Genomic DNA, 14017 nt, shown 5'->3' with positions numbered 1-14017 from the left:
GACGGGTTTGAATCCAGATGGACACACTAATGAATTTTTCGAGGCTTCAATAATTAACATGATGAAATAGTATTCTTGAGGGCATAACAAAGAACATTGGGAGGAAAAGTTGAACTGATAAAAAGATGTACAAGAAGGAAGAAAGTGTTTTAAAATGGATCATGGTGATGATTGTACAACTCTTCTTGATACTCTTGAATGATTGAATTGTATGGTAGGAGTAGATTATGTCTGAATAAAACTTTTTAAAAGTACAATTATCATAAGATTAGAGACTACTTAATTCATTGAAATAAAGTCAAAATAATGCCAACAAAAATGTCAAAGTCACTTCACAAAAGTATTCTATCAATCCCACTATAAGAAACATATTTGAAAACCCTAAATAATATTTTCTCTAGAGTCAATAAGTGCTCCTCAGTTTAAAACAAAAATGTTTTAACTTGAGGAACTTCAGCATTATGTTGTGTTACATCAGCATTCAATCAATTGAGAAGACTCATTTATTCAACTATTTTCAGATTAAATAAAAATTTACAAAGGATTTATTGGATTATTTAAAAAGATTCCAAATAAAATACATTCATTCCTGATAAATATCAGTCTTAAAGTAACTGTAGAGCAATACTTAATGTGTAAAAACATTAACAATAATAAACAAGAAAATTTACTATAGAACCATGAAGATTTAAAATATGTAAGTATGGAAGTTCTGATTAATCCAATTAAAATAACATAGATTTCTTTTCTATTTGACTCTTATCCTTTATTATTCACATGTAGCAGATATTCAATAAGCAATTGCTGAAAAACTAAGAAGATAGGTGTAGGTTTTAAAATAAAATGAATATATGTTACACAAATGATTTGACCTTGATATATGTGTCTTCAGTGGCAAACAAGTGCTGTGCTTTTGTAGGATTGTGCAAAAACGCATATGGCCAAGATTATATTTGACATTGTAGACTTGTTCCCTTTTGACATTATAACATAACTGTACTAAAACAGGATGGTTGAACCCCCAGGGCTGTAACTTCTGTCAGTGAGTAGTTGAGTAATGTGAAATCTATCGTTAGTGAAGCCCTGAGGCTTTTGGATGAGTGCCTACCAGGTTGCAACCACAGAGCACTGTCAAAAGTCACAAGCCCAGGAATACAATGAGGCCTGTGTTAAAAACACTTTTTTGCAACACTTGAAAGACACCCAATTTACACGTTTATAAAACAAAGAACAAATTATGAGATACAATTTTCAAAATGTGTTTAAAATTTTGGGGTGAGTCTTCCAATAATCAAAGTTTTATGTGATTTAAATCTTTACTATGATCGTGAATATTATTTTAATGATTATAGTTTCATTTATTAAAGAATTTACCAACTTACTGAAACCATTCATTAGTAAAATGAATCCATTATATTCTTATAATCTCTCTCTCTCTTTACTTTTAGTTGTAATTTAGGTGATGCTTTACAGAGCAGATCTTGAACTTCACATTAAACAATTTATGCATATTCCATTTTAATCTTCTCAATGTACCATTGCCTATTCTACTTCCTCCCAATGTTTTTTTCCATTCCTCCATCTTTCCTAAGCCCCTGTCCATAGATAAATCATGTCCATTGATCTTAAATGACTGTTTACTTTAATATATCTTATCTCTCAAACAAAAGTCACCACCAAATCTTTTTCCTTCGAAAATGTGTTGTCCCTGAATTTTGAAATAACACTTTCAAAGTTTATGTAAAGTCTTATTGGAATTTTTATTGAGTTGTAGGAATTCAATAAAAGATGAATGACATCTTGTGAAAATGCATAATCTTATTCATAATAAGTGGTATATGATTCCTTTGATCAATTGTTCCTTAAAACCTTTAAATACATAATTACATATAATAATTTTCATTATTTCACCCAATTTTACTGAATGAGTAGGGTCAATTTATTTTTCATTTTTTGTATATTTTCTTGATTTAGAGCATGAATCCTGTCTCGATCCTGTAGGTTTTAATCTCATAAAATTAATAGAAAGAGACATGTTTATTATGTTTAAATTCATTACATTTAAGCGTGCAAGTAAGACCTTACAACATTCATTTGAAACTGTAAAGTCAGAATTAACAATTACAATCATAGTCCAATGGTTAGAGGTCAGAACTTTAGATTTCACTCTTAACTTTATTTGGATGTCCCCATAGAAAGGGTCTTTTGGGAGGGGGGATGTTTGACTGGTGCTTTAACTAGTCAACTGCTGAGGTTCCTCATAGCTATTGTTAGCTAGTTAGAGGCTGGCAAGACAAGAAGTGGTGACTGCAGAAATTGTAATACAAAGGAAGTGGAGACAGTTTCCGTACAGACCATTCCAGCACAAAGTAAAGTAAGGGCAGTTAAGACACATTTATCAATGGAATTGACCAGAGATAATGAAAGCTGGGTAGAGAAAAAGAAGATATTCATACTACCGTCCATGATGACTAAATAGACTCTTGCATCTGGGTCTCACACAGGGCATGGCATGAAGTCTGAACTGCTGAGTTGTACACTCCTCAGAAGAGTAGGTACACCACAGAGGACTAATCAATAGCAGAAGTCTAGCCAGAAAATCAGGATAGAGTGACAGGTCCACTATCAGCAGAATATAAGATTCTGCTCTACATTCTGCTTTTTTGACTCTCTAAAGGCCCTTTGGACTTCTTTTTTTCCAAAATATCCCTTTTAATAAACTCACTCTGCCTGTTCAAGCCTTTTCTTTGACTCTTGTCTACATTTTTGTCCCTCCCCTGTTATTTTTCTTTCAAAGAAACAAAAACCCAGGAGTGGAGATCCTTGAAATTCTGAACCTTCTCACAGTAATACTAGGGCCACAGGTTGATTTTAGATAGAATTTTTATTTTGAGTCTCATGAACTTGTTTTAATTTTCTTCAATTACAACTTGAACTTGCACATGAGCAAATGACTGTCTGTTCCACAGTTGGTGCCTAATCTCATATTGAGTGATGATAATGAATTTCTACATTATCTTTCCAAAAGATGTAGTCAATTTGATATATATTTATTCGATCTGGTGATATCCATGTATACTTAAGTTTAAATTTTGAGCACTACATTTTCAGGAGGTTCTGATTACAGTGAAACTCAATATTCTTTTTGAGTCTACAGGTGAATTAAACCTCCAATGAATTATTTCTGGCCATTATCCAGCAATATAAAGAGCTTTTTCCTCAGGCAGACAGCATTGTAACTTTGATAGTACAGGGACACATGGTGTCTGCTCCTTGATGGAATGTTGAGATACTTGGGTTTCATGATCATGAGTCACTCTCTGACAGCCTTGGTTGGAGAACCCAGGACCAATTGTACAAGATCCTATGCCTAATATAATTTATATATCTAAATCATGGTCCTATTCATACTTTTCTAGTTCTGCCTGCAACTGTCATGTATTTATCTACCACCAATCATGCTTCTGTGACAGTTTCCATTGTCCTCCCATGTCCTATTTAAGCTTCAAATTCTCTGTAAACCCTTGGACATCAGTATGGCTTCTTGCTGATAGCCTCCCTCATCCAGCTTATATGTATTTTTTCACTTTTAAGACATAATAAATGTTCTTGGTAAATTATATTTGAGATTTGGGCTCTCATTTGTCCCCAGCAACACATGCGTAGTTTGTTTATGTTGTTGAAAAAGGCACTTGTAAGGAAGAAGTCATTGGTCTTGCAAAATTCTACTATACTATATCCACCCAGTTGGTTGAACGGCTTCCTTTTTTCCACTGCCTTTCTACTTTTCCAAGTATGATGTCTTTCCCTGAGGAATAGTCCTCCTGAAAATGTGTCTGAAAGATATGAGAGAGACATGATATTGCCATACTCCTTTCAAAGGAGCATTCTGGCTATACTTATTCCAAGACAGACTTATTTATTCTTCTGGGAGTTTTCAGTACATTCAATATTCTTTCACAGCATCATAATTCAAATGTATCATTTGTCCTTTGATCTTTCTTATTCATTGTCCAGCTTTCACATGCATATGAAAGATACCATGGCTTGGGGCAGGTAGGCTTGCTTCCCAAAGTGGCATCTTTGCTTCCTAACACTATCAAAAGGATTTTTGAAGCAAATTTTCTGAATACAAGACATCACTATTGCCTGGCTCCCATCTAACTTGCTCTTTAATATTTCAAAGTAGATCAGTTTTAAACAACTTCTACACTGATGTGGCATCATTAACATAAAAAAGAAAAACGCCTTTATCAAATGGATTAAAAATAACAGGATTTACAACACACATTTGTGGGGAAAGGGATAAAATTCAATCTATAACAACCATAAAATAAGTAAAAAGAGAAAGTGGGAAATAAATCTTTCAATCAAGTTTTAAAAGTAGAAAATGAAAAGTATTAATAAGTGGAATAAATAGAAAATATGAAATAAGATGCTTAATGTAAATAAAAATATGTCTTTTTAAAAAATACACGTAGGTGGAATAAACATGCCAGGTAAAATACAATTAGTTGTTAAATATAAAAATTTAAAAATGTATAGTCAAATTTGCTTACAACAAACTCACCAAAAATGAAAATGACATAATTTTGAAAAAAACTTTCATATTTTTTTCTCTGAGTGGCTGTATTCTAAGGGAAAAAGACATGTGAATTCAAGTATAATTTATAAAGACACATTTAAGCCTTGAACAAGACAATGACAAATCTTTCACATGAAGGAGACCATCAGTATGAGGCCCTATGGTATCTAAGGATTCAGTCATGTAGCTACTAAGGTAGTATGTGGAAAACAAACAAAACTGTCTCATAAGCATGATTGCCAGTAGATAAATTCATCACAGTTGCACAGAGAAGACTACAGAAGAAAGGAACAGTTATTAGAATATGAAAATGATTTTTAAAGTCTACAAGATAGGTTCAAGATCCTGTGATCACTTTGGTCAGGGTATGTATTACTCATGGCCATATGGCCGAATACTCTAATTTTCATTAATGACATACCCAAGCAAAACCTTAGGGTGAAATTGTCCTTCCATGTGTTAGCCAGGGGGAGCCCAGTGGGCTTTAATGGTTACGGACTGGGCTCCTAACTATAAGGTTAGGAAAAGAGATGAAGTTTTCTACTGCAGAAAAGAGTTACAGTATTAGAAACCTACAGGGGCAGTTCTCCCATGTCCTATAGGGTCACTCTGACTTGGAATTCATGTACTGTGTTTGTGAGAATTTTTTAACTATTAATTTTATTTAAATTAATTTAAGCAAATGTAGTAAGTTTTATTCTTCTAAGAATTATCAATGTATTATTATAATCTATTAATGACCTTTTATTAATATTTTATTTAATCTACAGCTTATACAAGGGGGCACCCACAAATAACAGATTTTTTTTCAAATCTATAAATATAAATGTTTTACAAAACAACCTTATCACCTTCAAAGTACTCTCCATTACACTTAATACATTTGTCAAATCTGTGATTCCATTCTTGGAAACACTTTTCAAACTCAAGTGTTTGGATGGCTGACAGCAACTCTTTTTTTCTTCATCTCTTCTGTCATCAAATTGCTGTCCTTTCATGTTCCTTTTCATTTGTGGAAACAAAAAGTCCCATGGAGCAAGGTCAAGTAATGTATATGGGGCACGACAAACAAGCTCGTTTGTACCCAAAACTGTTGCACTGACATGATTGTGTGAGCAGGTGCACTGTGGTGGCAAAACCAGCACCCTGTCTGACACAAATAAGGCCTTTTTTCTTCGCACACAGTTACACAATCTTTCAGAACAAAAGAAAGCTTGACTAAGTCTGACTTGGTGGAACCTACTCCAAAAGCACTATCCCCTTTACATCAAAACAACAAATGAACATCATCTTCATCTTTGATGTCACTTAATTAGCTTTTATTAGGAGAGGTGATAATGGCCTCTTCCACTGGCTTGACTGATGTTTGCTTTCGGGGTTGTAAGAATATGAAGGGGCAGGCCGTGAGGATAATGTTCCTAATTAGAGCAGCCAGTCCACAGAGAGAAAAACATGGCTGGCCCTACTATGAGACATGATGCCCCTCAGTGACAAAAGGCGATACAGGGGACAGCACCGGAGACACAGTGTTGGAATTGCACCTGACCTGATCCCAACACACCGAAGCAAAGCACTGGGGGAGTGCAGTGGAACAGCAAGGGAATGGAGTGGCAAGGTCCCCAGGGAATGCTGAAAGTGGACTTTGGGGCCAGGGCGTGGTGCCCCAACAGACTGGACTGGAAAACACTCCTAAGGGCCAGCAAACGATCCTTGAACGAACAACAAGCCTTTCTATTGTTTTGTTGTCTGGTTGTATACTGTTGCTTTGTTTTCCTCTGTCTTGTTTTCGTGCATGTTAGTGTCTCCACAGGTCTGTCTGAATAGGACAGGCTGGATGAACTATCTGGAGGAAAAACAACGGGACAGACAGTTCGGGGGGACAGACAGTTCTGGGTGGGGGAGGGGGAAGAGGGTAAGGAAGTGGTGTTAATAAACACAGGGACAAGGGACCCAAAATGGTAGTGAGGGGGGAGTGGCAGGCCTGATGGGGAATGATCAAGGGTAAGGTTGTGTAGAGAAGAGGTATAGCTGTAGCCCAAGTGGGGACGGAGCATGGTAGTGGGGCAGGAGGAAAGTCAAGGGAGATGGAGGAAGGAGCTGGGAGTCAAGGGGCATTTATGGAGGTCTAGACAAAGACATGTACATGCAAATATATATGAGGATGGGGAAATAGATCTAAGTGTCTACATTTATAGGTTTAATATTAAGGACCTTGGGCCTCTACTCAAGCACTCCCTCAATGCATGAATACTTTCTTTTATTAAATTGGCACTCTATAATGCTCACTCTCCCGACACAACTGCTGAAGCCAAAGTGGGTGAACAAGTAAATGTGGTGAAGAGAGCTGATGGTGCCCGGCTATCAAAAGAGATAGTGACTGGGGTCTTAAAGGCTTGAAGAGAAACAAGCGGCCATCTAGCTCAGAAGCAACAAAGCCCACATAGAAGAACAGCCTGGGTGATCAAGTGGTCCCAAAGGGATCAGTTATTAGACATCAAAGAACAAAAAAATCATCATATCATTGGCTGCACACCTCCATGATAGGATCGCTGAAGACAAATGGGTGCATAAGCAAATGTGGCGAAGAAAGCTGATGGTGCCTGGCTATCAAAAGAGATAGTGTCTGGGGTCCTAAAGGCTTGAAGGTGAACAAGCAGCCATCTAGCTCAGAAGCAAAAAAGCCCACATGGAAGAAGCACACCAGCCAGTGCGATCACGAGGTGCCCAAGGGACCAGGTATAAGGCAACATGCAAAAAAAGAATATATATATATATGTGTATATGTATATATATGTATATACCATATTGAATGAAGGGGGAGGTGCAGAGTGGAGACCCAAGGCCCAAGTGTCAGCCAATGGAGATCCCCTCATAGAGGGGTTTAGGAGAGGAGATGGGTCAGTCAGGGTGCAAGGTAGTACCGATGAAGAACACAGCTTTCCCACAGATCCTGGATGCTTCCTCCCCCCAACTACCATGATCTGAATTCTACCTTGCAGGGCTGGATAGGGCAGAGGTTGTACACTGGTGCATATGAGGGCTAGAGGCACAGGGAATCCAGGGTGGGTGATACCTTCAGGACCAAGGGTGTGAGGGGCGATGCTGGGAGAGTGTAGGGTGAGTGGTTTGGAAAGGGGGAACTGATTACAAGGATCCACATGTGACCTCCTCCCTGGGAGAGGGACGGCAGAGAAGTGGGGGAAGGGAGACTCCGGATAGGGCAAGATATGACAAAATAATGATGTATAAATTACCAAGGGCACATGAGGGAGGGGGGAGAGGGGAGGGAGGGGAATAAAAAAGAGGACTTGATGCAAAGGGCTTAAGTGGAGAGCAAATGCTTTGAGAATGATTGGGGCAGGGAATGTATGGATGTGCTTTATACAATTGATGTATGTATATGTATGGATTATGATAAGAGTTGTATGAGTCCCTAATTGAAAAAAAAAAAAAAAGAATAGTACCATTTCTTGTCACCAGTAATGACCTTGGAAAACAAGTCTGGGTCACTTAGCTGTTCTTTCAAAGCACAGGCATCTTTCCATTAGATGCTCTTTGTCCTGGTCAGTCCATACCCAGACACAAATTTCAAAGTGACCCTTCTCATTCTGAAATCGTCCATTAAAATTTGCTGAACTGAGCTCCAAAATAGTCCAGATAACTTCCCCATCTCTTCAATGGTCCAACATCAGTATTCAAACACAAGTACGTAAATTTTTTTCGACATTTTTTTCTGTTTGGAAAATTGATGGCCGTCCAGAACCTGAGGTTTATCATCAATCAACATTTCACCTTTTTGGAAATGAAAAAAACACTTGTACACTCGAGTTTTTCCCATAGCAATGTACTTGGAAGCTGTGTTCAACACAACAGTTTCTGCGGCAATATACCTGAGCAGGAAACAAAATTGCATAGCTTCACACTGTTTTCTTAAACCAGACATCATTTAAAAATAAATGAGGTTGAAGTGAAGCTACTTTTACAAAAAAATTCGCTCTGACCAAGAGAACCTTCCCAGGCAACACTACTGGGTGCACTAACTCAGAGTGTGTTGCTCAATGCTCGCCCAATAAAAAATGTGTACAACTAAAGCTTCACCCAGCTTGTTCCTGTTTTTTTTAACTTAATATTCCTATTCAGTCCATATTTTAGTATTTCAGAATAATTTATCTATATATATTTAAAATTTATTATTATTTTTAAATAACTCTCATTTGCCTTTAAGTTTCCACAGGTGATATTTTCTACTTCATTATTACCAGCTAACTGCAAGGTTGGCAGTTGGAAACCACCAGTCCCCCAAAGGGTAAAGACAAAACTTTCTATTCCCAAAAAGAGTTACAATCTCCAGAACCCATTGGGGCAAATCTACATTGTCCTATAGGGTCCTCGTGGGTCAAAATTGACAGTGGCAGTGATTTTTAGGTTTTGTTATCTTGACTATTCTTTCTTTTCTCGGGTTTATTTTGTTTTCTCATTCTAATTTCGTGAAATAATATAATTAATCTTCAGCCTTTTAAAATTCTATTCATTTTAATACTAGCAATCTCATTCTACGTGTTACTTTCCACCAATAATCACTGTTTGCTGCACTGAAAGAGTAGTAAAATTAACAAGACAAATAAATGACATTAGAAAGTATAATGTAATAGAAAACTTGAGGTTAAAAGGTAGTTCTTTGAAAATGCTCTACTTAGGAGGAATACACGTAGTTTGCATTTATTCTTACTTTTGTATTACCATGTTTTCTGTTACAACTTGCCAAAATCTACTTTATATAAATAACCAGGGATATCTTGCTTCACTGTAAACATCAGCAAATCATTTCCAAAAGCATAAAAGGAGCACTGGAGCTGAGTGTCTACACACACTGTTGTAATACTTCCTCAGTCTCATCTTCCATTTCATGTTCTTGTTCTGTTAATTAGTGACTTGGGTAGTATCATCTTTAAATAAGCTTTGCTAGTCATATAACCAGATCTGGAAGAAGGATATGACTGGGATAATATCACTAGAAATAGAATTGTGCTAATTTAGATGTCTATTGTCTACAAAGTACCATCCTAGTCATTGGGGGAAGACTTAGAAGCATGAATAGTGAATGAAAAGTAGACTCAAATATCCCTGAGATTGAAATAAGTGGTGTGTGCTAGAAGACACTGTAGAGTTGGTGATATGGGAAAATCAGTTTCATCTGGCCTGGTAGACCAAGCCAAACCTCTGGAAAGATGGCTTAAGACAAACTGAGTAAGGAAAAACTATTTGACAATATATATGTGCATGTAGTTATGTATTTGGAGTCCCTGTGTGGTAAAAACTGTTTGAACACTTGGCTGCATACCAAAATGTTGGAGGTTTGCATCTACCCACAGGTAACCTAAGAAGAAAGGCCTGGATATTTACTTTCAAAAGAATCAGTCAAACATCCCACAGAGCACAATTCTACGCAAACACACATGGGATCACCATGAGTCAGAATCAAGTCAATGGCCACTGGTTATATGTATAATGCATTTCTATGTTTCTTCACTTTAAAATTTCAAATTTAGAGAAGCTAAACATTTTTATAGCCATAATTTTCTGCCTACCTTTTTTTACATTACCCAAAGTAATTTGTCCTTATTTTATTGATTGTATTACACATACATTTGAGAAAAAATTAGCTGAAATTTGTTTTAGAGGAGAGCAGGAATGAAAGAGAATTAGAACAAGAGCCAGAGCCAGAGAAAGAGCAGAAGGGAAGGCATAGGAGAGGAAGAAAGGCAGGCCAGGGATATAAAACAATGGACATTGAAATTTATTTCTAATTTCATTCTATACCCTGTTTTACTCTTACCTTATCATTAAAGTTCATTTTAATACATTTCATTTTTCTGATAAATTATCTTTTTATAGATTGTTAAATGCAATCTCATTTATTTCACTTGTTTTAATTCAATTCAGTTATGTGCAGCATACCTCAAGATCATAATGAATTGTGTCTCCAAGTTTTGAGACTTTTCAAGTTGTTTCCACTAACATTTTTAGAACCAGTTGAATGATATATTGAACTACTTGCCTTGGTCTCCAGTCTTAGTGCTATGTGAATGAAATTGTTTTCTGGCATTATGGGTGTGAGGTTTATATCAGTTCAGTTTTAATTAAATAATAATGACAGCCTGTAGCTAGAAACACATTGCATGCATACATATGGGGTTGTAATGAGCTAACACTCCTCTCTCTTCTTATTTTTTCCCCATCTTTCTTGAATGGTTTCATTCTGGTATAATATATGAAGTGGGAAGATAATAATATTTATCCCTTAGCTAATGTTCATTGTATGAACACAACAACAAAGAACACACCGCATTATTTATAATAATAATTGCTAAGTGCTGAGACCATTCCAACAAATAACATCTTAGGTGTTTAAAATGTTCAAGTGTGCTTTTGTTTATATTACTTACACTTTATGTGCTATGTCAAATACCTATTTTTGTCACATGCTACTATAGTTGACTTAAGTTTTAAGATCATTTTACATTAATTTATTTCATGATTAATTCTCTTACTTACTATAAGGTATTTTAAAAATAATTTGAGTCTGTAGAGCTTTATAATCCTATACTTAAATATCATCTTTATCTCACTGATAAAAATAATCATTTTGGTGGGAGCAAATATATTTGCTTCATAAACACAATGAACAAGAAATATAATACCTAGTTTGCCTGCCATTTATGAAGCCTTTACTTATTATACTAAATACATATTTTGAAAGCATATTTTATTCAAATTATAATTTATTTAACAGTTGTAGTTTTCAAACTGTGCAAATTCTTGGATTGTTTTTAAATTTTATTTTTAGATTAGTGTAAATGTCTGCCAGATATATGGGTAGCCTCTCTTGTTAAGATGAAAAGTCTAAAAAATTCAGAAGTATATTCAAAAGAAAATGTAGCTCACTATATTTGTTTTCTACAAAAAGAAATAGCTTATTAGAAAATATGTTGACTTGTTTCTTTTGGAAAATACAGGGACAATACTATGATTAAATGATTTCTGTGACTTTTTTAAGTGTCATGTTCCCTTACTTTCCTCTAGCTCTTAACTTATAAGCTGAGTAATAGTGGAAACCCATAATTCCCTTAGAAATAAATACTGTGAGTTTTTAAGGAGAGCATGGGAAATGAAGAGCCCTGGTAATGCTCGCAGCAAAGTGTTGGACTGGTTCAAATCCACCACCCACTCGGTGGGAGGCAGTCTAAATCCTCACTCCAGTAAATATTTACAGCCTTGAAAACACTATGTAGGGATTACATGGAAACCCTATGAGTTAGAATCAACTCTGTGGGTGGGTTTGGTTCAAAACCGAGGAAGAGTTGCAGAATAGATATTCTGACATTTTCATGTAAACACAATTCACTTGGGATGTTGTTAATATGCAGATTAATTTTTCTGGACCTTGGGTGGGGCCCAGAATTCTACATTATTCTTACGGTCCTAACTAAGGCCATTGTCCCCCTCTGAGGATCACACTGGATGAAACATCAACATTATGGATTCTAGTTGTACTCCTGTCAAGAATTACAGTCTATCACCTTGATGGCAGTGAGGTCTTTTTATTTGTTTGACTTACTTTTGACTTCTCAATCTCATCTACATAACTCAAACCTTTTAGCAAATGTAACCACTCTTGACCACTTAAGTAAACATAAACTACTCTTTAGTAAGCATATCTACTCTGAAGAGACTGTATTCTGTTCTTTCTAAGGTCCTTGAAATTATTTGAAGGACATACTGGCATATAGTAATTGGAAGTAGTGTTAGGTTGTAATTATACCAAACAGGTCTTATTCATAGCTCAGTATTTTACTCTTGAATGAGAATGGTTGGATTCCCCAAAGTTTAAAATCTTCTTTTTCTTCTCTGTAGAAACTAAGATTCTGTTGGAAGAGTCACACATACCTGAATGTAACTCAGTATACTTTTATTTGCTAAATAAGATGTGTTCACATGACTTCATTTTCTTGAAATGAAAGATCATGTTGCCTCCCAGTGTTGGAGACATTTCAGATAGCAAGTAGGAAAATCACAGGTTCATTTTAAGTACGTGTAAAAGAAGAAGAAGCAAGTCCATGACAATAGATCTTAACATGAGAATAACTACAGTAAATGTTGCTAGGCAGAATATCCTGTGTAGACTATCATTACCAAAAAATAATACACAGATAAGATATGCCAAATTTTGGAAGTTCAATGGATCTTATATTATTGACAAAAAATCATAATAACTGATAATTTGGTGACTAAATTAACTGCTGTGTCTCAGGAAGATGAAGTACATATTAATGACTGAACTTGTATACATTAATAAAGTGACAAAGTAAGAATAAATGTTAAATAAGGCTAAAGATAATGACTTGAGGGAAGAATTTTTTCAAAAATATGAATGGAATTTAATAAGGAGACCTGGTGGCTAAATAGATAAACCCTGGAATAACCAAAGATTCAAATCCGCCAGTGACTCTGTGGGATAAAAACTCTGTAATCTGTTCCTCTAAAGACTGAAAGCTCAGAATCTGTGTACGATGATTCTAGTATGTCACACAGGGTTAGTCTGAGCTGGATTTGATGAGAGCACACAAAAATGATGACAACAACAATAACAAACTATCAGTAAAATGAAGGTGGAGCTCCAGAAAAGTTAAAAGCCAGTATGTGTGTTTTGAATAGCGGTAGGCTTAGGGAATGGTGGTATAATCCTTTAATAATGCTAATTATGAACAGAACTAATGTCTGTACTATAATCACCTTTCCACTTTTATTCATAGAGAATATACTTTTATATGTGATATTGTCATAACTACATAAAGACCATATTGTAAAATTCATCTAATTAACCAATGTGGTTCTCATTAGTTCAGTCTCTAGTTTGTTTTTTTCTTCTTGTTTTTATCTGCATTGTGTCAGATGCTCTTATTTCTATGACTTCTCTAGCCTATGATTACATACTCCTTTATATCAGAAATCCCCTTAGCTATATGAGAATTTAAACTTGAAAAGCTTTCTTGATGTCAAAAGTCGCTAGTTTTCAGACTTAAAATGATCTAGGAAACAAAGCTTACCTTCTGAAAATACCTCTATCTGTAAATTGTTGATTTTCTTGCTAAGCATCATCTGCAAGTTCTGCCTGCTCTCAGCCCAGATTTCCCTAAGCGATTGTATCTGGAATTGGAGTCATTCGATGTTCTGGTAAATATCTTCAGCTGTCTTCATCTTAACTCTCTTTCCACAAAGTGCATTTCATTCTCTTATCTAAGTATCCAATTTGTCTGTCCTATGCCTAATTTTTGATAGCCCCTGTTTATAAAAGTAAAACTCTTCTTATGCTGAGTCTACATAATCTTGTGATTTCTGTGTGTTTTTAATCACTGAAATAGGCAATGAGAT

This window comes from Tenrec ecaudatus, chromosome 8 (genome assembly GCF_050624435.1).
Source record: "Tenrec ecaudatus isolate mTenEca1 chromosome 8, mTenEca1.hap1, whole genome shotgun sequence".
In the NCBI taxonomy this organism is placed as follows: Eukaryota; Metazoa; Chordata; class Mammalia; order Afrosoricida; family Tenrecidae; genus Tenrec; species Tenrec ecaudatus.
This window is presented reverse-complemented; position numbering follows the sequence as displayed.